At 43.9% G+C, this 22,436-nt stretch overlaps 1 long non-coding RNA gene across 1 annotated transcript in view; it reads right to left on the bottom strand.

Moving 5' to 3' along the window:
* The window catches only part of LOC130293369 (uncharacterized), an 86,402-nt gene that overhangs the window by 46,611 nt on the left and 17,355 nt on the right, over positions 1–22,436 (bottom strand). The window contains exons 2-3 of the long non-coding RNA XR_008848189.1: positions 18,771–18,984; positions 16,291–16,403 (exon numbers count right to left, since the gene is read on the bottom strand). This is a non-coding gene — a long non-coding RNA (uncharacterized LOC130293369). The remainder of the gene's footprint in view (positions 1–16,290; positions 16,404–18,770; positions 18,985–22,436) is intronic.

The following is a 22,436-nucleotide window of genomic DNA, read 5'->3' as shown; positions in this document are numbered from 1 at the left end:
GGGTACAAAGGACCAAATCTGACAAGGAGTCACATTTCACATGACAGCATGAGCCTGGAGGTGGCATGAGTAGGAGGAGACCATATAGTGGCTGAATGGCACAGCCTGGAGTTGGCTGAAGCATGAGAAGAGACCATATAGTGGCTGAATGAGACCGGCTGTAGTTGGCATCAGTATGAGGAGACCATATAGTGGCTGAATGACTGCCTGGAGTTTGTGGCAGCATTGGGAGACCATATAGTGTCTGAATGGCTCAGTCTGGAGTTGGTGGCAGATGAGAAGACAATAGGGCCTTACAATCTCTAAGAATAAAAGACAAATTTTGAAATTTCCATTGAAGATGTATGGTACCTAGTGCTACAATAAACATATATAGGTCCTAGGCCCAGCAGCATCACTAAACCATGTCATTGCTGAATGAGACAGACTGGAGCTGGCTAAAGCAGCAGTAAACCATATATTGGATGAATATCACAGCCTGGAAGTGGCTGAAGCATGAGGAGACCATATAGTGGCTGAATCACACAGCCTGGAGTTGGCTGAAGCATGAGAAGAGACCATAGAGTGGCTGAATGAGACAGCCTGGAGGTGGCAGCAGCAGCATCAGGAGTCCTGAAAGTGACCCGGTTACAGAGTGGTGCGGTGGGTGGGTACCTGGTGAAAAAGGTGGGTGAAAAAAGGTCTAATGAGGAGGAATGTTTGTAAATGGGGAGCAGCATCTTATATTATTTTGGCACTATCCATATTTGTGAAGTGTTGGTGTGGCACCATGATCAATCCACTCTCATGCATCAGACATTGGTGGTTGGAAATCCTGGCCTGATTCATCTTCACAAAGGTCAGTCTCTCCAAATTTTTCGTGGACAGACGAGTTCTCCTTGGCGTGACTATGGCCCCCACCGCACTAAACACACGCTCTGATGGCACACTACTGGCCAGGCAGGACAGCTTTTCCAGGGCAAACTCTGCTAGTTACGGCCACAAATCAAGTTTGGCTGCCCAGAAGTCCATCGGATATTCAAGGTGTGTTGGCATTAGCATGTCAAGGTATGCCACATCCTTCTGGTTCAGGTCCTGCTCCAGGTGTACCTGCTGTTGATGAGTTGCTTCACAATGTGGGTGAAGAAAGCTACTCATCAGTGACTGTAGACTCAGGCTGCTGCTTAGGGAGCTGGTACTGCTCCTGCCAATCCACCCCTCCCCAGCAGCCATGACAGTGGAAGGTGAGCACAGGGGCCCCCCCGGTTCAGACCTGCGAGAGGATGGACGATGTCGCCGATAAGCATCGGCCAACTGACTACATAGGATGCCTCTGTAGTAGGTAATTTTGTTCTCCCTCTCAGTGGAAGTAAAAAAAGGCCCCTATTTTGTTGCAATAGCGAGGGTCCAATAAGGTGCAGATCCAGAAGTCATCCCGCTGCCGAATGGTGACAATTTGGCTGTCCCTTTGCAAGGAAGTGAGCATGCATCGTGCCATTTGTGCAAGTGACTCGTAGGGACTCCTTGCCTCCATCTCCACTGTATACTGCCACAGTGTGTCTGGGTACTCTGTCTCGCCTTCCTCATAACCCTCTGGCTGCTCCTGCTCCTCCTCTCCTGTCAGATTACTAGAAAAAATGCCCATTTGGCGAAAACCTAAACTGTGCTCCACTGTGCCCCTCCCCCTCCTCATCCAGTTTAGGCCCACAGAGCTCATGTGGCCGTGAGATGTAGGCGCCAAGTCTCCAGTGCCCTGACCAGCCATTGTTTCCAATACGTGTTGTAAGAAATGAAGCAGTCGAATGATGTTGTTCATCCCTTAATCTTGGTGATTTACTAATAATGTGGCTTCCTCAAATGGCCTGAGCAAACGGCAGGTGTCACGTATGTGCTGCCACTGGTTCACATTGAAGTTTGTGCTTGGATCATCGAGAATTCGGTGATGGCTTTTCTCTGTTCGTACAGTCGGTCCAACATATGGAGGGTGGAATTCCAATGTGTGGCAGTGTCACAAATCAGACTATGTTGGGGGGTACTGTTCTGAAGCTGCAGCTGAACAAGGGTTTGCTTTGCGGTGTACGAGTGCCTGAAGTGCATGCAAAGTTTCCTTCCCATTGTTAGGATGTCTTGCAAATAGGGGAAAAACTTCAGGAACTGCTTCACATCCAGTTTGAACACGTGTGCCATTTAGGGGATCATGGCTCAGCCTTCCCAGTCGCAGCGCATGCAAGATGTTATTCCTGTTGTCAGTCACCATGGTTTCCATTTCCAGTTTTCGTGGCGTAAGCCATGCTCCGATTTCTTCACAAATTACTTTTAGCAGTTCCTTCCCTGTGTGACTCTTTTCGCCAAGGCAAACCATGTGAAGAACAGCGTGATACTGCCGTGCCCTGCACACATGGTATGCTGAAGGGCCACTGAGACTTGTCTGGGAACTGCAGGCTGAGGACACAGTGGAGGATGAGGAGGTGGAGTCGCACGCTGTCACAGGACCAACGTCCTGAGAGCGTGGAGAAGGATGCAGCGTGACCTGTTCAAGTTGGTATAGAGAAATATATATATGTGGTCCCTTGAGTGACCATTATGTGTGACTTCTATGTTGTGGTTGTCTTTTTTTTTTTTTTTTTTGTGGTAGAACACCCCTAACTCATATTTTATTAAGCACTTATATTAAAAGTTAAGTTTTATACAGCACCCCTGTTCCCTTTGGAACACCATTTCTCTATATTCTCTTAATTGCTGAGGGGATTGATTTTCTAATACCTTGCTGGTATATGGTAATACTTCTATATACGGTTATTTCTGTTCAAGTTGGTGTTGTGGCTGTGCAGGAACCACATTCACCCAGTGAGCTGTAAAAGACATGTATTGTCCCTGACCATAGTTACAGCTCCAGACTTTGGCGCGGCCGTGCACTTTGGTACACACCGACAGGCTCAAGGACTGGACCACCTTCTGTTCCACAAAATTGTGCAGGGCTGGTACCGCCTTCTTCGTAAAGAAATGACGACTTGGCACTCTCCACCTCGGCTCGGCACAAGCCATCAGTTCATTCAAAGGTGCAGAGTCCACCACTTGAAAAGGGAGGGACTGCAGTACCAGCAACTTAGACAGGAGCACATTCAGCTTCTGCGCTGTTGGATGCATGGGCGCACACTGTTGTCTCTTGGACATGGCTTCGCTGATGGATTGTTGGCGGAATGGCTGACTAAAAGTAGGAGGAGCAGGAGCATCTGGAGCGACAGAAGGAGGGTATGACACACATCTCCCTATAGCTGATGTGGTGGAGCCTTGACTGGCTGAAAGAGGGAGCAGCGTGCCACTGGGTGATACAGCAGGCTGGACCACTACATCAGAGTCACGGTTCTCCCAGGCCACTTTATGGTGGCGAATCATATGTTGACACAGGCCCGTGGTGCCAACATTGGGACCCTGGCCAGGCTTCACCTTCTACCAACATATCTTGCACGTGGCCAGGTTAACATCCTCCGGAGGCTTGATGAAAAACTGCTGCACCGTCGAGTAGCTGATTTTCCCACCAACAGTCCGTACTAATTGACTGGGGGTGTTAGATGTCACTTGATGAAGAAGTGGATGACCGTGTTAACCAATCGACGACGGCAGATGGATTGCTGGTCGAGACACGACCGCTAGCTGATAACGGGAGCTAAGGCTTCTCGCTGAAACTCCTACTGCCACTTGCCCCCTAGTCTGCTGTGACTTCTGCCTGATGAATTTAGGCCTCTGCAACTCCTCTGTGCGCACCCTGGCACTTCTCTGCCAAACATACTTTGGGCGTATATGAGGGGAGTACAATACGCTTCACTAAGCTTAAAACAGTATATGTCTAGAACAGCAGCAGGTGTGCACTTTTGGCTGGCCTTTCACAGTATCTAGGCCCTTGACAGATTAGCAGGTATAAAATAGTACAATACTTAGATTTAGGTATGTGGTATTCACTGATGAGGGCAGAAAAAGGCTCTACGGTACACTTAAAAAGGTATCTGACTACAACACCAGCTGGTGAGTACTTTTGCCTGGACTTTCACAGTATGTAGGCCCTTGACAGATTAACAGGTACAAAATAGTACACTACTTGTACATATGCAGTATGCACTTATGAGGGCAGATGTGCCACAGTACCGTTAAAAAAAACAACATATTTTTGTAAAACACCAGCAGTACACAACACAAAACACAAAATTGCACTCTGTCAAAGAATATTAGGAATGGACTACTGGGTATTATACCTTCTACAGACTAGTATAACCAGCAGATGATTTTTTGTGGAACAAAGACACTGAATTGCGCTGAAAAATGATTCCTGCCTCCTCTGCTAAGGTTTAGGAAGTTGAGCCAGCTTGTTGAAATGTATGAAGCAACATAAAGCTATCTGCCCCTCCCTGTAATACTATGCCGAAGAAAGCCTGTAGCTGCAGTAAAAATCCTTTTCAGTGAAAAAAAAAATAATGCTCTCCATCCACGAGAATGCTGATGTGACTAGGAGGATGTTAAACACTGCTGGACTGCACTTTTCTCTGCTGTAACACACACACACACACACACATGCTCTGCGTCCTATGATCCTTCTGCCGTGTATTGTAATGAAGTGAGGAGCTGGAATTATGGCTGCCGATTATATAGGGCTGTGACAGCACAGGGGTGACTGGCTGCATCCTGCATGTGATTACGGGTCATCCCACCTCCTTCCCTTCCCGCCTTGCCTTCCAGCCTTCCCAGCGTTCCTTGCCCCATGTACTGACATGTGGATCCGCCATTTTAGATGCCCTGGAGCCTGCACCACACTAAATGGATGCGGTATTCACATTCGTTGCAAATCGAATATTTCCTGAAATTGGTAACAAATTCCGGTTCGTCAGCTTCGATTCGCTCATCTCTAGTGGTCATACCAAATATGTAAAGGATTTTATTATTATTTTATGTTTCCTACTAATGAATAAAGGGGAATATTTGAGGCATCGGTGGTAGATGAGTTTTATTTAGATATTTTATTACTAAATAATTTTGAACTAGTCCCATAAGGGACTTTCACCAGCAATCTTCTGAAGCTTATATAACAAACTGCACTAGGGTAGTATGTCCTTCAGTATTATCTTAAAATGTATAAATCTAATTGCTTTACAAAAAACATATCAGGCAGGATGGCAACCCCCATAATAATGCACTAAAAACTATTTAATGCACTTAAATACATCAATTACTATCAGAAAATAGAAGAAAAGAACATATCTCAGTATCTTTTTTAATCAGTAAGAAAAAAAATCTATGTGATCTATTCACTTTAAAGGAAAAAGGTCACAGTTCACCCGCACTATAACCCGATAACCAGGTAATAGTGCGGGTGAGCAGGAGACCAATGCGAGGTCTCGGACTGCTATACCTACCTGCAGTCCGGAGCCTCCGATCCTCCAAAAGTCCTCCTCTTCCAGAGCTGACTTGTGATTTGAGGTGGGCCCGCCGGATAGTTTTAAATATTCATAAGTGCCGGTCACATAAACGCTCAGTAGGCATGAGCGCTCACATTAACACTGCTTATGAATAATTAAATCCAGACGGTGGGCGCGCCTCAAACCGCAAGTCAGCGCTGGAAGAGGGGGACCTTTGGAGGATTGGGGCTCTGGACTGCAGGTAGTTATAGCAGTCCGAGACTTCGCATCGGTCTCCTGTTCACCCACACTATAAACCGGTGTATCGGGTTATAGTGCAGGTGACTGGATGACCGTTTTCCTTTAACCCGTACAGGACCTAGGGCGTATGGATACGCCTTCTGTACCTGGGTCTTAAGGACCCAGGGCGTACCTGTACGCGCGTGGGAATTTCGGTCCCCGCCACGCGCCGGGCGGGGACCGGGCCGGGGTGCCTGCTGATATCGATCAGCAGGCACCCCGTGCAAATGCCCAGGGGGGTCATCAGACCCCCCCATGTCGGCGATCGGCGCAAATCGCAAGTGAATTCACACTTGCGATTTGCGCCGATTCTGGGTCATTCGGGTCTATGGTGACCCGGTGACCCGGAATAGAAGGGGGATCGTGGTTGTCTAAGACACCCAGGATCCCCCAGTAGCCATAGGAGTGAGGTGGCAGAGGTGCCACCCCTCCTATCTCTGCTATTGGTGGTCTAGACACGACCACCAATAGCAGATCGGGGGTGGGGGGGTTTACTTTCATTTTTCCCATTCTGCCCACCCACAATAGGCGGGGCAGGATGGGGAAATGACGGGGACCGAACGCCGAAGATCCACTTACCCGTCGGTGGAAGCTGCGGGACCGGATCGGCGGCGGTGATCGGCGCGGGCGGCGATGTCGTGCGGCAGAAGAGGACGGCTCCCTGGATCCGACGGAAGCCGGTAAGTTGCCTAGCAACATCTAGAGGGCTACAGTCTGAGACTGTAGCCCTCCAGATGTTGCAAAACTACAACTCCCAGCATGCCCAGACAGCTGCTGGGCATGGTGGGAGATGCAGTTTTGCAACAGCTGGAGGTCTACAGTTTAGAGACCACTGCACAGTGATCTCTATACTGTAGCACTCTAGATCTTGCAAAACTACAACTACCAGCATGCCCACATAGCTGTTTGCTGTCTGTGCATGCTGGAATTTGTAGTTTTGCAACATCTGGAGGTCCACAGTTTGGAGATCACAGTGCAGTGGTCTCTATCTGTAGCCCTCCAGATGTTGCAAAACTGCAAATCCCAGCATGCCGAAACAGCTGTCTCGGCATGCTGGGAGTTGTAGTTGCGATCCCTCCAGTTGTTGCATAACTAGATCTCCCAGCATGCCCTTCGGCGATCAGTACATGCTGGGAGTTCTAGTTTTGCAACAGCTATAGGCACACTGGTTGGAAAATACTGAGTTAGGTAACAGAACCTAACTGAAGGTTTTCCACGGTCTGTCAGTACATGCTGGGAGTTGTAGTTTTGAAACAGCTGGAGGTTTGCCCCTCCCATGTGAACATACAGGGTACATTCACACGGGCGGGTTTACAGTAAGTTTCCTGCTTCAAGTATGAACTGCGGCAAACTTTTCGCCGCAGCGCAAATTTCTAGCGGGAAGCTCACTGTAACCCGCCAGTGTGACTGTACCCTAAAAACACTACACTACACTACACTAACACATAATAAAGGGTAAAACACTACACATACACCCCCTTACACTGTCCCCCCAATAAAAATGAAAAATGTATTGTACGGCAGTGTTTCCAAAACTGAGCCTCTTTCTAAAATGGGCAGTTTCTAAAATGGTATGCCATGTGTTTTTTTTTGCTGTTCTGGCACCATAGGGGCTTCCTAAATGCGACATGCCCCACAAAATCCATTTCAGAAAAACTCACTCTCCAAAATCCCATTGTCGCTCCTTCCCTTCTGAGCCCTCTACTGCGCCCGCCGTACACTTGACATACACATATGAGGTATTTCCTTACTCGAGAGAAATTGGGCTACACATTTTAGGAAGATTTCTCTCCTTTTACCCCTTGTAAAAATTCAAAAACTGGGTCTACAAGAACATGCCAGTGTAAAAAATGAAGATTTTGAATTTTCTCCTTCAATTTGCTGCTATTCCTGTGAAACACCTAAAGGGTTAACAAACCTTTTTAATACTTTGGGGGGTGCAGTTTTTATAATGGGGTCATTTTTGGGGTATTTCTAATAAGAAGGCCCTTCAAATCCACTTCAAAACGGAACTGGTCCCTGAAAAATTTTGATTTTGAAAATTTTGTTAAAAATTTGAAAATTGCTGCTGAACTTTGAAGCCCTCTGGTGCCTTCCAAAAGTAAAAACATGTCAACGTTATAATGCAATTATGAAGTAGACATGTTGTATATGTGAATCAATATATAATTTATTTGGAATATTAATTTTCCTTATAAGCAGAGAGTTTGAAAGATAAAAAAAATGCAAAATTTTCAATTTTTTCATCAAATTTTGGAATTTTTCACCAAGAAACGATGCAAGTATCGACAAAATTTTACCACTAACGTAAAGTAGAATATGTCATGAAAAAACAATCTTGGAATCAGAATGAAAGGTAAAAGCATTCCAGAGTTATTAATGCTTAAAGTGACAGTGGTCAGATGTGCAAAAAATGTCCGTGTCCTACAGTGAAAATTGACTGGGTCCTTAAAGGGTTAAAGATGTTATCCAATTATACAAATACAGATAAAACCAAATACAAATAAAAACAAAAAAGCAACAGATCCAAGTGTAAAAAAAATAAATGTTACTATCTCACCAGGTTCTTGATTCCTGAATCCCATGATGCATCCTCAAAAGTCCCACAAATGTTCCATGAAAGTCTTGTCCAAGTAGAGCGGGGGTCCAACCAGAACACTGAAATCCAGCAGTAAGTACAAATAACTTCCAATGCTCCCATAGGGACTGTTAAAGTACCTATAATGAGAAGAGCAACCCCTTCCCGGAACCATACAATGAGTCTCACCCTATTAAAGACCCTATTATCTTCCTATGCATTTCATCCCACATACAAAAAACATCTGGGCCGATACAGATCAGTGACATTGACTCAAATAAAAAAAAAATTACAAATAGTGAAGTACTTTTGCCACAAATGGCGCTCAATTCTGGGGAACAATGGTGAATCTATTGATCCAATCTACATATTAAGATTTTTAGAAATATATCAGGAATGGTGGCACCTAGAAAAATAAGGTAAACATCATTTTTATCAGTGTCACCAGCAGGTAAGTGTCGGTGATGTTGCTGTCAGGTTCCCTTTAAGACTCCCCAACCCCCATCATACATTTTTGGCTCAGGGTAGAATGAGATTTTTTCTGGTATCTCAAGTCAAAAGTTGGATAATCCAGCAGCCATGTGGTTGTATTGATGGATTTAAGGAATGTTTCTGCACTTACAAACTATTATTTTTTCCAGGCTTCTAGCATCCTAAGTTACTACTGCCAATAAGTTGACAAAAAATATCCCCTTGAACTATCAACATCCAACAGTGATGGAAAAATTAGACATTTTGCAAAAGTTTGGGAGCTCAGATTCAAACCTATTAACTTTAAGACAGCATGCATCTATCCAGGGGGATGTAAAGAGATGGCAGATAGATATCTGGACTCTGATTGCAGGAGGGAGGTTAGAAAAGATGGATATAACTGTGCATTATTTGTGTGTAAGTGATGCTTACAGTCAGGAGCAGGTAAGATCACCATTTACGCTAGAAGACAGAACAGCAGTGTCAAGAATGGTTCACAACAAGCGGAGACTGCTGCAAAATAAGATTTTTTGCAGATCACAAGCTCTAAGTGGACTATACAAGATTTAAGAGAAACATTCAAAACATTGTACATAACCTAAAATATACATGGAGGTTTATCATGTGTTATCATCCAGCTTTCCAGGAACCCAGAATGACAAATGTATTTTTAAATAGTTAGAATAATGATATAATAGACCACCCAACTTGCCTTCACCTAAAGCAGTTACATTTTCTGGGTCCTAACAATTGCTACCATTACTCAGATAACCTCAGGACTTATAGCTGGACAAAATAGGATGTCACAAAGAAAATCATACAAGCAGGTATCAATGTCAAAAGTAAAACAAATAAAATGAATGAATTAAAAGAATGTAATTCCCTGTTAAATGACTGGAACTGAATGTGATGGTAGAAATGATGATTGAAATGGGTAATAGATGAAAGCCAGAAATGGAACAGAAAAGGATAAAAGCAACACTGGAAGTACTTAACTTTTTCTATCTTTTCCTCTATCTTACCTTTCCCGAAACTGAAAACTAAGAAAATTAAGCTAACTGCCCCTATAATATCCTTAGACTAAACTATGAAAATAAATAAAAACAGAAAGCACGTACAAATAAAACTCCACCCGAAAGGTGGCCGTACACTTTCAATTTCTATTGGCCAAACATTTGTTTGTTTGACCAACAGCTATCTCCCCCAAACACTCTATTCACATGACCATTTGGTGGTACTCACCTCACCCGAGTCATCTCCCAAACTTTTTATTAATGCGTAGTGCTCAAACACATTTGGAGACAGATTCCAGAACAAACTGTGTGACAGCTGTTTCATGCTATACAAGTGCTGCAAAGAGCAAAACTACCATCTCACCGTTTGTTCTGGAGGCCATCCCGAAAGTCTACATAATGGCCCTAATTTACTAAGAGTGGAGTGTAGTTTTCTTTGTGTTTTTTTTTTCCCAACAGGTATTTTTCCATGGTATTTACTAAGATTTCCCTACATGTTGCTAATTTTGCTCTGTGGGGTTCTCCTCAGCTTAAATTCACCACATTTTCTGTGGAAACCTTATTAAATATGTTGGGATTTTTTTTTTACAACCACACCCTTTTCGCAGTGGCCACGCCCTTTTTGGGTTTTCTCAATAAAATGGAGAGTTGGTCATTTTCTGTGGAAACCTTAGTAAATATCTTGGGAGTTTTTGAAAATGTCGGGGAGATGTCCCCTTTTTGACAACCATGCCTTTTCCTGGCGCACAGTCTGGCACACATTCTGGCGCCAACAGAATTCCTGGCGCAATGCGCCAGAATCTGGCGCTCAACACGACAAAACCAGTCGTGTTTACAATCAGGGCTAATGTGTTTGAGCCCTTTTCCTTAATAAGGAGTCCTCAAGATAACTTGGGTGAGTGCCACTGATTTTCTTTACTTTACATATCTAATGTTAGACTATATTATCTCTGTATATTGTACTGCAGTATACAAACTGTGGCCCTCCAGATGTTGCAAAACTACAGTTCCTGAGCATGATGGGAGCTGTAGTTTTGCAAAATCTGGAGGGCCACAGTTTGGAGACCACTACTCTACAGACTAAAGCAAAATGTACTAGACATACATTCAAAAGTTGAAAATTACAAAGTTTTCAAATAATTGTGACAGCAGGAAATAAAAATACAAAGTAAATATTTCAGAAAGACTGTAGTACCGTAATAGACATAAATGTAAGAACAGGCCTACTGTGGCTACAAATATATTCATAAAATAAAAGTTTTTCAATTTAGCCTTTATTTTTCTTTTTCCTTTTTTTTTTTTTTTTTTTTTTTATCATGAAAAGGCCATAAAACCATAGCAATGTAATATATGACGGAGGAACTGGGATTTAATCCTCCGGCACACAAATCTTTAAATGTCAATAGCTTTCTGTATTAGGAATCTGTTCATAAAAAGTTACATTCTGTTTATGTGGATGTTTTGCAGACTTTATTCATAAAGTATAGCTCGACACAAAATGAGGAACTGCGAGCCTGCTGTTCAGAAAAAAAACAAAAACCTTTTACCATATTTTCATTGCTTGTTGAAAGAGTTTGGATATATAAAAAAAAAAAGTGGAAAAAGTGAGTTTTAACATCCTTGTGCTTGTTAGCAGCAGACCCCAGAAGCAGATTTAATGTGACTATCAATTGTACAGTAATGGACTAATAAATCCAGGCCACGTTCTGTTCAGACAAGATTGCATCTTATAATTACTGTAGAAATAAATTATATATATATATATATATATATATATATATATATATATATATATATATATATTTATATATATATATATATATATATATATATATATATATATATATATATATATATATTAGGATAAACAATTTTATTTTATTTTTACAATAATGATATCAAATTGCTGTAATAATTTATTATGTGCTACTATGTGGAATGTTACATACAGAAGAGTCCTGGGGTGCATAAACATATATCTGATTTTGGAGCTGAAGAGTACCTATCACCAAAATAAATTTTTAATATATTGTTTCTTATGTAATAATAAGACACATATTTACTTGCTGTTAAAATTCTCAACCTTTATATGTTTTAATGTGATTGAAAAAACCGCCACTAGTTTGGTCTCCTCCCAACCTGGCAGGAGATCAAACTCTTCAGTGACGGCACGCCTGCTGGAGAACACCCACTTTCTCCTGCCGGGAGCTCACACAATGTGAGCAAGGGGAAAGGTATGATACAGAGATTTTTAAAGCTTGGAAAAAACATTTAAGGACAGGAGGGGTGTAAGGAGTAGATAGGGAATATAATCCGAGTTACCTTAGAAAATATTATTGGGTGCTGGGTACTCTTTAATAGAATCAGCTAATACAATCAGCAAAAGATTTTTTTTTAAAGTTAGAATTCTGACATTTTATCCAAGGATTTTTTCATTATTTTTATATGGTGGTAGATGTGGGAGACCAGGGTAGGTAGATATCCCTTTTTAAAATATTTTTATCCCCGCTTCAGAAAGATATACTTGTTTTTATTCTGGATTACCACTTCAAAGTAAAACATAGCAAAACAAATAAAAATAAATATCATAGGATGTTGAAAATTGCCTTTGACTTGCCTTTGAGGACTCCCAAATGCTTGTCTTTAAAAAATACTGTTAGTCCAATAAAAAAAGGTATTGCAAGATTTCTCAACATCCTATGATTTTGCATCCGCATCACTGGACTTATACGACTACTCCAAACTATTATATATATATATATATATATATATATATATATACACTGCTCAAAAAAACAAAGGGAGTACTAAGGTAACACAGCTTAGTTCTGAATGAATGAACTAATCGTATGAAACACTTTTGTCTTTACATAGGTGAATGTGCTGACAAGAAAACCACACAAAAATTATCAATGGAAATCCAATTTATCAACCCATGTATTTCCACTCAAAATCTAAGTGGAAAACCACACTACAGGCTGGTCCAACTTTGATGTAATGTAATCCTTGAAAAAAGTCAAAATGAGGTTCAGTAGTGTGTGTTGCCTCCATGTGCCCGTATGACCTCCTTACAAGCCTGGGAAGCTCCTGATGAGGTGGCGGATGGTCTCCTGAGGGATGTCCTCCCAGACCTGGACTAAAGCATCTGCCTACTTCTGGACAGTCTGGGGTGCAACGTGGCGTTGGTGGATGGAGCGAGACATGATGTCCCAGATGTGCTCAATCAGATTCAGGTCTGGGGAATGGGCAGACCAATCCATAGCATCAATGCCTTCCTCTTGCAGGAACTGCTGACACACTACAGTCACATGAGGTCTAGCATTGCCTTGCATTAGGAGGAACCCAGGGCCAACCGCACCAGCATAGAATCTCACAAGGGGTCTAAGGATCTCATCTCGTCACATAATGGCAGTCATGCCACCTCTGGCAAGCACATGGAGGGCTGTGCGGCCCCCCAAAGACATGTCACCCCACACCATTACTGACCCACCGGTCATGCTGGAGGATGTTGCAGGCAGCAGAACGTTTTCCATGGTGCCTCTAGACTGTCATGTCTGTCACATGTACTCAGTGTGAACCTGCTTTCATCTGTGAAGAGCACAGGGCGCCAGTGGCGAATTTGCCAATCTTGGTGTTCTCTGGCAAATGCCAAACATAGTGCATGGTGTTGGGCTGTAAGCACAACCCCCACCTGTGGATGTCGGGCCCTCATACCACACTCATGGAGTCTGTTGCTGACTGTTGAGTGGTCACGTGCACATTTATGGCCTGCTGGAGGTCATTTAGCATGGCTCTTGCAGTTCTCCTCCTGCTCTTCCTTGCACAAAGGCAGAGTATGTGGTCCAACTGCTGGGTTGTTGCCCTCCTACGGCCTCCTCCACATCTCCTCATGTACTGGCCTGTCTCCTGGTAGCACCTCCAAGCTCTGAACACTACGCTGACAGACACAGCAAACCTTCTTGCCACAGCTCACATTGATGTGCCATCCTGGATGAGCTGCACTACCTGAGCCACTGGTGTGGGTTATAGACTCTGTCTCATGCTACCACTAGAGTAAAAGCACCGCCAGCTAGCAAAAGTGACCAAAACATCAGCCAGGAAGCATAGGAACTGAGAAGTGATCTGTGGTCACCACCTGCAGAACCACTCCTTTATAGGGGATGTCTTGCTAATTGCCTATAATTTCTACCTGTTGTCTTTTCCATTTGTACAACTGTGATTGACTTGGAGTTACATTGTGTTGTTTAAGTGTTCCCTTTATTTTTTTTGTGCAGTGTATATTTATGAATATACACACATTTGTCAGGTGACTTATTATTTCACTTAAAATTCTATTTATAAGTTATATAATGGCTAGAATACTGCTCCTCATGTATACACACAGGGCAGTTTATCCTGAAAAAACTGAAACAACAGCTCATCACCAGGTTTAAAAAAAAGCCAATTTTGTTTTCATGATTTCCATAAGCCAACCACTGTAAAAAAATACAATATGGGGCATTAGAAAAAATAGTCCTGCCCTCACTTCCTGTGCTTCAGCTGGGACAAAGATGATGCTGCACTTCGACAGGATTACATTCTGGATGGTATGGGGACCCCTAGTGATCTTTTTTATAAGCCATTTCTATAAAAAGGAGATAAAACATTTTTATGAAGTATATTAGAAATAGTTTGCCAAGATGTACAACATTTAAAATGTTTTTAAATCTGTATGCCCTGATGCCTTAAAGGGGTACTCTGGTGGGAAAAAAATTCACATCAACTGGCTACAGAAAGTTAAACATATTTGTAAAATACTTCTACTTAAAAATCGTAATCCTTCCAGTACTTATCAGCAGCTGTATACTACAGAGGATGTTGAGTTGTTGTTTTCTGTCTGACTACAGTGCTCTCTGCTGACACCTTTGTCCATGTCAGGAACTGTCCAGAGCAGGAACAAATCCTCATTGCAAACCTATCCTGCTCTGGACAGTTCCTAACATGGACAGAGGTGTCAGCAGAGAGCACTATGGTCAGACAGAAAAGAACAACTCAACTTCCTCTATAGCAAAAGTAAAAAGTACCCTTTTAAGCATGTTTGAAGCGAGCGCAGGAGCTGTGCCCACTTCAGAACACTGAGTGTCAGCTATTATCAGTAGCCAGACACTCGCTACTAATGATGGACAGCGGCGGGTGCCATTAAATAGACATTTTATAATGAGATTTCCCGTAAGCTCAGTAGAGGTTTCCCTTACCTCCCTGCCGCCGATCACCGATTTACTGATGTAGTTTGGTTTAGCCAAAGGCATCTAATAATTACATATAAAAGTCCCATAAGAGGACTTAAAAAGTGTAAAATAACAAACAAAAAATGTTTTGTAACATAATATAAAGCCCCCTCTCCTAATAATAAAATCACGCTTTTTTGCCAATTTTACAAAAAAAAAATATATAGAAAAATTAACATATTTATTATTTGCGAGTGCATTATTGTCTAAACTATAAAAATGTTAAAAAAATACTAAACACCAAAAATATGGATTTTTAATCACATCATATATCAGAAAAACAATTAATAAAAAGCGATCAAAAAGTCCCATCAAAGCGAAAATGGTACCGATAAAAACTCCAGATCACTATGCAAAAAATTAGCCCTTAAAAAGCCCTATATGTGGAAATTTTAAATTTTTATTAAGTTTTAACATCTTTACAGGTAATAGACATCAAACATCAAGCAATTGCCTAGTGAAGAAGCAGGTACACTAAGATCTAATCCAGTTTCGGCAGTGGACAGTAGGTGTTTCCAGACAATACTACTAACATTTAAAGGGGTTGTGCGCTGCCCTGACTTTCGGAGCTCCGCTCACAGCTTCCGGGAGTTCATTACTCTGAACGCTGTGTGCGGGCTTCCGTGTTCGCGGCCGCGGGGCGTGACGTCACGCCCCGCCCCTCGCGACGTCTCGCCTACCCCCTCGTGACATCTCACCCGCCCCCTCAACGAAAGTCTATGGGAAGGGGGCGTGAATTTGGTAGAGGGGCTGGCGTGACATCACGAAGGGGCGGGCGAGACGTCACGAGGGGGCAGGCGAGATGTCGCGAGGGGCCGGGCGTGACGTCACGCCCGGCGGCCGCGAACACGGAAGCCCGCACACAGCGTTCAGAGTAATGAACTTCCGGACGCTGTGAGCGGAGTTCCGAAAATTAGGGCAGCGCACAACCCCTTTAAATGTACTTGCTTAGAGGTCGGCGTTCAGGCTGAGAAACAAATAATAAACTACGAGGAAGAGAATGTGTAATGTTGCCAGAACCCAAAATCACAAGGTATGATATCGGGTAGTCTACAATGGTAAGCATAAGGTCCCTTGTTTGAATAGACTTGAGTATTTCGCCTTGTTTGATGTTCCAAAGGTTCCGCGTGGGCAGATTAATAATGTGAGGACAGTATTTGCTGTCAGGGTAGCAGTTAGGTAGTGACAAGAATGGTGTAAAACAATAAGAGGGAAAGAGAGAAGCAAAAGAGGAAAGTGGGAAAGTGGGATAGTGGAGGAAAGCACAGGATTCAATGGTTGCTCAACATACCTACCGGTCAAATCGGCGTGGACCTGGGATCTCTCCGACTTCCTGAGGCTATTCGTTAGAGGAGAGGAGGGGAGAGCCGTCTTGTCCATCAGGCAGGTCAAGGATACGTCCGTGGGGCTTAAGTTATATAGGGATAGTCGATGACGAGAAAAAGACAATTTTATGCATACCAATTCTGTTAAAAAAGTTAGCATTTTTTTTTTAAGTGGTCCGATAACAGAAAAACTATATACATTGGGTATCGTTTTAGTCACATTGAACAACAGATACTGTATAATTTTTACCATAAAGTACACTGCGTAAAACCAAACCCCGGAAAGTTTCAAAATTGCAGTTTTCTAATATGTTTACGCTTATAAATAATAATTTTTTGGTTTTACGTGACATTTTTTTATGGTAGAATGAAAGATGTTCTATAGACCCTTATTTGGGTCTATAGGTAGAAAAATAAAAGAGTTATGGATTTTTTAAAGGGAGAAGTTAAAAACAAAAACACAAAAATGAAAATTTGATCACCATGATCTCCCTGCTGCATCCGGCGTTCGCTTAGAGCGTTGGGTGCAGCGTCGGAGTCTCGTAACGTCACGGCCATGCCCCCTCAATGCAAGTCTATGGGAGGGGACGTGACGGCTGTCATGCCCCCTCCCATAGACTTGCATTGAGGGGGCATGGCTGTGACATCACAAGCCTCAGCCCCGCATTTCCAGTCATCCGGCATGGAGCGAAGTTCGTTCCGTGCACCGGAAGTCTGGGGTGAACCAGCCAAGATCGCAGGGATCTCCAGCGGTGGGACCCTTTGGATAGGGGATAAGATGTCTGGGGGCGGAGTATCCCTTTCAACTGAAATAATAAAAAAGTAGAAACAGGTTACAAAAAAGAACATATTTCAAAGGGATGTGTCACAAGTCTATGTGCAAGAAGGTTCTCTTTCAATGTGAAAAAGGAAAGGATCTTTCAACCGGAGAATCTTCTTGCTAATATGCAGGTAGCATAATCCATCTTTCTTCATTTTGTCCCTCAGGCTCACCCGCCTAATATTACATGTCATGTACGTTTGTTTCCAGTTATTGATTTTTGTGCGTCATTCCATTCATTCCATAGATTTGTTGTAAAGCACTGGTATTCTGTGGTTGTACAGTGTCCTCAGAGTTCAAGATTGTATACTTTACCTCAATTTCTCTCAATGAATGTTTAGAAGATCTGTGTTATTTTACATGTTAGATCCAATAGTCCACTTATAAAGTAGAGAGGCTCTAATCCTGGAATATGTGTAAAAAAAAAAAAAACAATATATACACACAAAGATTTTCCATTACACTACAGCTATGGTTAGAGACACCTCCATTTCCATTCCAAAAAGTTTGGTTCTTTAGCCTCTTTCCATATCTATGTCCTACAATGGACACCACTGGTGCCTGACTTGCCCTGTAGACCAGAAGTGTTGTCCAAACTGTGAACCTCCAGATTTTACAAAATTACAACTCCTAGCATGCTGGAGGTCCACAGTTTAGTGACCACTGACTTACAGTGTTTTCATCCAGTTCCACCTGTGTGTAGGTCTTTTCAACTGGAATAGCTAGAAAAAAAAGCCTTGCACAATTGTAGAGTCTGATCCAGATGCAAACAAAGCCTAAAGCATAGAAACACGAAAACTCTGGATAATTGAATATAGCAGCGGCCCACCAATTGTTCCATCACCCCTCTTGTCTAAGAGTGATTTAGGGAAAAGAAAGAATACAGGTGGATATTGTATGGAAAAGTATCTGTATTGCTAAAAGAAAGCAAATACATTTTATGTAGAACAGGGCAACACTGTTTCTTATTACAATGTTGCCCCATTGTGACTAATGAGCAGGCTTTGCCCCGTCGATCCCAGTTCTTGCTGTACTAGTTGGATGGCTTTTTTGTCCATATAAAGGCACCATATGATTCAGTATATGACCATACAACGGCACTCAGATTCTTCCACTGTGCTTTCTCTAGTTTATTTTGTGAATAGTGCGGAGTAGGCTGAGTAATGTTATGGTCACACTCTTCTTCATAGTGCGCCATTTAATACACAGGAGAGCTGTCTGGCCAAGATAGCAAGATGGGGGATTGAAAGGGTGAAGCTTCCTTATTATGCAGTATGGGGCAAAACTGTAACGATGCACAGTTATAATTTACTTTACAACATCCAGAGAGAAATAACGGGGGGCACCAGTTTCTCTCCGGATGTTGTTGACTTTCATTGCTGCCTCTCTGCGGGCAGAGGCACCGCACTGTTTCCACTGGAAGGCATTTGCACCTGCACACTGATTTCCTGTAGCTGTGATTGCAAGAGAGGAGGAATTCCTGAAAACGCCAAGAGGTCAGTGCCAACAAACTTTGTCTTTTTTGATCATTTACCTTACCACATGTTTAATAAAATTAATTAAGAAGTGGCCAACCCCTTAAATCCTCTTCAGAGACTCCCCTTTTGTTAGAAGGCTCATGGACACCAACCTGATCAATGGTAGTCTTGGGGCTGTGCCTCCAGTGATCATCTGTGGCGCAGTGCCACTTCAGGAGACTTTAAGTATTACACATTCCTTTTAAAGCGAGTTTAATTTCATGCATTGGCATACTGGTTTCTCGAGAGGGACAAATGGTTTTCGTAGCTGCTCTCCACTCTGACTGCAAAGATGAGGGTCCTGAATGATGGATTTTTCTCTGTTTACTAAAAATTGACGAAGAAGAAAGTATTATTTATAAATCAGACAAGGCTGCATTTAAGCATCATGAAACATTAGAGTTCTTCTGTATGTAGTAGTCATCATTTAAGTGGTATGTCAATCTTTTTATGTTATGGTGTACTACTAAGCTAGGCCATAGTACTTTCTTCTTCAAATTAATAAGTCAGTGTTATAGTTCTCTGTACAGCAGGTGGTTAGGAGTTGCACTGTGCAAGTAAAAAAAAATATTCAATAGGCCTTCATTCTGGGAATTCATGGGGAGTTTTTAAGTCGGACCCCCCACTAATCAGAAAGTGATGACATATCCCAAATTCCAGTGGTCAGCAGCACAACCATAATCCAAATACATGAAATAACTCTCCATCCATAAATAATGGTGCATGCAGTGACAGGCCCTTAGAAACCCCAAAAGGAAAAGGAGAACAAACCACTTGCTGTCACGATGCCGCCTGGCAGGTAGTGGATCCTCTGTGCCAGAGAGGGATTGGCGTGGACCATGCTAGTGGACCGGTTCTAAGCCACTACTGGTTTTCACCAGAGCCCGCCGCAAAGCGGGATGGTCTTGCTGCGGCGGTAGTGACCAGGTCGTATCCACTAGCAACGGCTCACCTCTCTGGCTGCTGAAGATAGGCGCGGTACAAGGGAGTAGGCAAAAGCAAGGTCGGACGTAGCAGAAGGTCGGGGCAGGCAGCAAGGATCGTAGTCAGGGGCAACGGCAGAAGGTCTGGAAACACAGGCAAGGAACACACAAGGAACGCTTTCACTGGCACTAAGGCAACAAGATCCGGCAAGGGAGTGCAGGGGAAGTGAGGTGATATAGGGAAGTGCACAGGTGAACACACTAATTGGAACCACTGCGCCAATCAGCGGCGCAGTGGCCCTTTAAATCGCAGAGACCCGGCGCGCGCGCGCTCTAGGGAGCGGGGCCGCGCGCGCCGGGACAGAACAGACGGAGAGCGAGTCAGGTAGGGGAGCCGGGGTGCGCATCGCGAGCGGGCGCTACCCGCATCGCGAATCGCATCCCGGCTGGCAGCGGAATCGCAGCGCCCCGGGTCAGAGGACGTGACCGGAGCGCTGCCGCGGGGAGAGTGAAGCGAGCGCTCCGGGGAGGAGCGGGGACCCGGAGCGCTCGGCGTAACAGTACCCCCCCCCCTTGGGTCTCCCCCTCTTCTTAGAGCCTGAGAACCTGAGGAGCAGACTTTTGTCTAGGATGTTGTCCTCAGGTTCCCAGGATCTCTCTTCAGGACCACAACCCTCCCAGTCCACTAAAAAAAAATTTTTCCCTCTGACCTTTTTGGCAGCTAAAATTTCTTTGACCGAGAAGATGTCCGAGGAGCCGGAAACAGGAGTGGGAGGAACAGATTTGGGAGAAAAACGGTTGAGGATGAGTGGTTTGAGAAGAGAGACGTGAAAGGCATTAGGGATACGAAGAGAGGGAGGAAGAAGAAGTTTATAAGAGACAGGATTAATTTGACACAAACTTTTGAAAGGACCAAGATAGCGTGGTCCCAACTTGTAGCTAGGGACACGGAAGCGGACATATTTAGCGGAGAGCCATACCTTGTCTCCAGGGGAAAAAACGGGGGGAGCTCTTCTTTTCTTATCCGCGAACTTCTTCATGCGTGATGAAGCCTGTAAGAGAGAATTTTGGGTCTCTCTCCATATGATGGAAAGGTCACGAGAAATTTCATCCACAGCGGGCAGACCAGAGGGCAAGGGAGTAGGGAGGGGGGGAAGAGGGTGACGGCCGTACACCACGAAAAATGGGGATTTGGAGGAAGACTCAGAGACCCTGAAGTTATACGAGAATTCGGCCCATGGGAGGAGATCTGCCCAGTCATCCTGGCGGGAGGAAACAAAATGTCGCAAATAATCACCCAAGATCTGGTTAATCCTTTCTACTTGTCCATTGGACTGGGGATGATATGCAGAAGAAAAATTTAATTTAATCTTGAGTTGTTTACAGAGAGCCCTCCAGAATTTAGACACGAATTGGACGCCTCTATCCGAGACAATCTGCGTAGGCAACCCGTGAAGACGAAAAATGTGTACAAAAAATTGTTTAGCCAACTGAGGCGCAGAAGGAAGACCAGGAAGAGGGATGAAATGTGCCATTTTGGAGAATCGATCAACGACCACCCAAATAACAGTGTTGCCACGGGAAGGGGGTAAATCAGTAATAAAATCCATACCAATCAGAGACCAAGGCTGTTCGGGGACAGGCAGAGGATGAAGAAAACCAGCGGGCTTCTGGCGAGGAGTCTTATCTCGGGCACAGATAGTGCAGGCTCGCACAAAGTCCACAACATCCGTCTCCAGAGTCGGCCACCAATAGAAGCGGGAGATGAGTTGCACAGATTTCTTGATACCCGCATGACCTGCGAGATGGGAGGAGTGACCCCATTTGAGGATTCCGAGGCGTTGGCGAGGAGAAACAAAGGTCTTTCCTGGAGGAGTCTGCCTGATGGAGGCAGGAGAAGTGGAGATCAGGCAGTCAGGTGGAATGATGTGTTGCGGAGAGAGTTCAACTTCTGAGGCATCCGAGGAACGAGAGAGAGCATCGGCCCTAATGTTCTTATCGGCAGGACGAAAGTGAATCTCAAAATTAAATCGGGCAAAGAACAGAGACCACCGGGCCTGGCGAGGATTCAGCCGTTGGGCAGACTGGAGGTAGGAGAGGTTCTTGTGGTCGGTGTAGATAATAACAGGAGAACTTGATCCCTCCAGCAGATGCCTCCATTCCTCAAGTGCTAATTTAATGGCTAGAAGCTCTCGATCCCCGATGGAGTAGTTCCTCTCCGCTGGAGAGAAGGTCCTAGAGAAAAAACCACAAGTGACAGCATGCCCGGAAGAATTTTTTTGTAGAAGAACAGCTCCAGCTCCCACTGAGGAGGCATCAACCTCCAATAGGAAGGGTTTGGAAGGGTCAGGTCTGGAGAGGACGGGAGCCGAAGAAAAGGCAGACTTGAGTCGTTTAAAGGCGTCTTCTGCTTGAGGAGGCCAGGACTTGGGATCAGCATTTTTTTTGGTTAAAGCCACGATAGGAGCCACAATGGTAGAAAAATGTGGAATAAATTGCCTGTAATAATTGGTGAACCCCAAAAAGCGTTGGATAGCACGGAGTCCGGAGGGGCGTGGCCAATCTAAGACGGCAGAGAGTTTGTCTGGATCCATCTGTAGTCCCTGGCCAGAGACCAAATATCCTAGAAAAGGAAGAGATTGGCATTCAAACAGACATTTCTCAATTTTGGCATAGAGTTGGTTGTCACGAAGTCTCTGAAGAACCATACGGACATGCTGGCGGTGTTCTTCTAGATTGGCAGAAAAAATTAGGATATCGTCCAGATATACAACAACACAGGAGTATAACAGATCACGAAAAATTTCATTGACAAAGTCTTGGAAGACGGCAGGGGCGTTGCACAGTCCAAAGGGC

The sequence above is a fragment of the Hyla sarda genome, chromosome 1 (assembly GCF_029499605.1).
Source record: "Hyla sarda isolate aHylSar1 chromosome 1, aHylSar1.hap1, whole genome shotgun sequence".
In the NCBI taxonomy this organism is placed as follows: Eukaryota; Metazoa; Chordata; class Amphibia; order Anura; family Hylidae; genus Hyla; species Hyla sarda.
Note: the sequence above shows the minus strand (reverse complement) of the source record. Positions and strands in the feature narration are given on the sequence as shown.